We start from the raw sequence: 4071 nt of genomic DNA on the forward strand, positions 1-4071 counted from the left end.
CAGGCCTCAAGCGGCCTGGGGCCCTTCCAATTGTCAGGATGATTATGAGGGCTACAATTCAAAGGACTGTGGGGCTGCAAACCAGACGACACCATCAGGGGACAGCTTGTGATGGCTCCAACCCTTGGAGGACGTATTACCGTCTTTGTCCAAGACACATGTCTATTCCAATTCCTTTTCATCCCGAGTGTGAGCTGCCAAGACCACAATGGACTCAATACCAACTCAGGCCTCCAGCCAGGAGATGAGGTACATGAAGGACTTCTGAACAAGGAACTGGCTCACAAGTGAATGCTCACAGCAGAAATTAACACAATGTGGTAGATCAACTGTATTTCAGTAAAGTAAAATTTAAATAAAGATAGTTATGGGACTTCCCTGGTGGTCCAGTGGTTAAGAATCTGCCTGCCAATGCAGAGGGACATGGGTTTGATCCCTGGTCCAGGAACTAAGATCCCACATGCCTTGGGGCAACTAAGCCCATGGATCACATTTACTGAGCCCATACTCTAGAGCCTGTGCTCTGATGAAAAACCTGTGCATCGCAACTTGAGAGTAGCCCCTGCTTGGCACAACTAGAGAAAGCCCACGCAGCAATGAAGAGCCTGTGTGCCACAAGGAAGACCCAGTGCAGCCAAAAATAAATAAAAGATTCCATCCCATCCTCTTTGCCATGTTTTAAGCAAGTCATAGGGGAGGAGATTGTACAAGAACTCAAGGGGGAGGGGATTGTCACCTTAGGGCGTATTTACCATACTGGATTATGAGATTGATAAAGGGCTGGCTCATTGGAAAAGACCTTGATGCCAGGAAAGATTGAGGGCAGGAGGAGAAGGGGGTGACAGAGGATGAGATGGCTGGATGGCATCACTGATTCAATGGGCATGAGTTTAAGCAAACTCTGGGAGACAGTGAAGGACAGGGAAGTAGGGCATGCTGCCATTCATGGGGTTGCAAAGAGTCAGACACAACTGAGCAACTGAACAACAACAAACCTGAATTTTTCTTTGACTCCACGATTTACTGGATGTGTGTCTTTCACTGAGCCATTTCACTTTGCTTGATATGTCATTTCATCTTTGAATTGGAGCTAATCATTTGCTCCCTGCTCATGTCACACTGTCAACAAGCTGACAAACCATGACAAATTGTCAACAAACTGTGGAAAATTCTTAAAGAGATGGGAATACCAGACCACCTGACCTGCCTCCTGAGAAATCTGTATGCAGGTCAAGAAGCAACAGTTAGAACTGGACATGGAATAACAGACTGGTTCCAAATCAGAAAAGGAGTACATCACGGCTGTATCTTGTTACCCTGCTTATTTAACTTATATGCAGAGTACATCATGTGAAATACTGGGCTGGATGAAGCACAGGCTGGAATCAAGATTGCCGGGAGAAATATCAATAACCTCAGATATGCAGATGACACCACCCTTATGGCAGAAAGCGAAGAACTAAAGAGCCTCTTGATGAAAGTGAAAGAGGAGAGTGAAAAAGTTGGCTTAAAACTCAACATTCAGAAAACTAAGATCATGGCATCTGGTCCCATCACTTCATGGCAAATAGATGGGGAAACAATAGAAACAGTGAGATATTTTATTTTGGGGGGCTCCGAAATCACTGCAGATGGTAACTGCAGCCATTAAATTAAAAGACACGTGCTCCTTGGAAGAAAAGCTATGACCAACCTAGACAGCATATTAAAAAGCAGAGAAATTACTTTACCAACAAAGATCCATCTGGTCAAAGCTGTGGTTTTCCAGTAGTCATGTATGGATGTGAGAGTTGGACTATAAAGAAAGCTGAGCACTGAAGAATTGATGCTTTTGAACTGTGGTGTTGGAGAAGACTCTTGAGAGTCCCTTGGACAGCAAGGAGATCCAACCAGTCCCTCCTAAAGGAAATCAGTCCTGAATATTCATTTGAAGGACTGATGCTGAAACTGAAACTCCAATACTTTGGCCACCTGATGAGAAGAACTGACTCATGTGAAAAGACCCTGATGCTGGGAAAGATTGAAGGTGGGAGAAGAATGGGACGACAGAGGATGAGATGGTTGCATGGCATCACTGACTCGATGGACTTGAGTTTGAGTAAGCTTCGGGAGTTGGTGATGGACAGGGAAGCCTGGCATGCTGCAGTCCAGGTTGGAAAGAGTCGGACATGACTGAGTGACTGAACTGACATGTCACACTTTCTGGGAAGATTAAATGAGATAATGTTAAGAAGCTATAGCTATGAGATTATGATGTACTAATGAACATAAATGGATTACCCAGATGAAGCTTTTATTAGAACTAGTTATCTTCCTTGGAACTGAACAAATGTTGGGTTGCATAAATTTCTGATCTCTCTGTTGTCAGGGGCTTAAATACACTTGGATAACAAAAGAGTATATGTAATTTTAGAGAGACATTTATAGTTTAATCAATTATGATAATGGGAAATGTATATGCAAAAATCTTGACAACTAAGAGACTCTTGAGAGTACTTTTTCAGAATTATTTAAGACATCATAAATATAGATTATATGACTTTTGCATAATATCCTGCCAGCCACAGATGCCTGCCAAATAAATTCAGGGCTGGAGTCATGCAATGAATTATGAGTCAAAAGAGCAAACTTCTGAATCTGGCACTACCAGAGCCACAGAACGTGTCTGTGACCCTGGGAAAGGGAGTTGACTACACGAGTGAATTGACTTCAGTTTCCTCATTTGTGAAAATAAGGAGGGTGAGTTCCAGAACCTCTGAGGTGCCTTCCGGCTCAAAGATTCTCAGAACCAAAGTGGCAATACCCTTTCCTGATTCAACATATTTTTAGGTTTTGGTTATTGGAAGCAGATCCAACTATCACATACCTCTCTTGTGAGCATCTGTCTGTTTACACTGCAAATTTTTTTTTAATCCAGGATAAATTTTATCACAGTAGTTAATTGACAAAGAGGATAGCAGGCACTCTGGAAAGACTGAGTGTCAAGGTAATGAGCATGCTTGTCAGTCTGTATAAGCTGCCCAAGGTCTATGACTTTTAGCTAAAACCCATTTAGGAGAAATCTTCCATCAAGTATTTTTTTTAAAAAATAATTTATTTATTTTTGGTTGTGCTGGGTCTTTCTCTAGTTGCAGTGAGTGCGGGCTACTCTTTTTGGCAGTGGACAGGCTTCTCATTATGGTGGCTTCTCCTGAAGTGGAGCACTGGCTTTAGACACATGGGCTTCAGTAGTTGTAGCACGCAGGCTTAGTGGTTGTGGCTTGTGGGCTCTAGAGCTCGGGCTCAGTAGTTGTGGTACACGGGCTTGGTTGCTCTGCATCATGTGGAATCTTCCCGGACCAAGGATCAAAACCGTGTCTTTTACATTGACAAGGCAGATTCTTACCCACTGAGCCACCAGGGAAGTCATCCATCAAGTATTAATGTCGTATTTTTTGATACCTCGGGGGAAAAGAGTCCCACCAACTTAACCTATTTACTTTCTTAAAGGGCTGCATTTATGGAATTTCCCCTTTCACCAAAGTGTAGAAATACCTGCTGGTGTTCACACTGCAACTTGAATTGGAGGTTGAGTGTATCTGGTGGGTGCTCTGGGGTGTTGCTTCATCTCCCTTTGGTACCAATGCATTCATTCCTCCAGCGGGTGCTGATGTTGTCTGCTGATGGCTCACAGCTGGGTTCCTTCCAAGGCATTACCCTCAGCTGAAGAGAGCTGCTCAAACCCATTCCCCCTCCCTGGGGTGGCAACTCATTCCCAATGACTGGTCGTTGCAAGTGTCGTAAAGTAGGAGCACAGAGGCCTGGCTCCATGGCCTCCACTTGGGATAGCTCTGATGGTCTGTCCTGACCCCACCCTTCCCCATGAGGTTGGCTGAGAACTCTGGAAACAACATTGGCCTTTTGCCCCCTGCGTTGTCATCACTGTCTCCATGTGTATTGATCCTGAGTTGCTTTACCCGCTAGACTAAGGTTTCCCCAGGTAGAAGGTATGTACACAGTAACCTACTGGAGACCAAAGGAGAAATTAAAACTTCTATTTATATGTTTATATCTGGAGAATGGGAGTTGCCA

The sequence above is a fragment of the Giraffa tippelskirchi genome, chromosome 6 (assembly GCF_054371585.1).
Source record: "Giraffa tippelskirchi isolate mGirTip1 chromosome 6, T2T-mGirTip1v1.2.pri, whole genome shotgun sequence".
Taxonomy (NCBI): domain Eukaryota; kingdom Metazoa; phylum Chordata; class Mammalia; order Artiodactyla; family Giraffidae; genus Giraffa; species Giraffa tippelskirchi.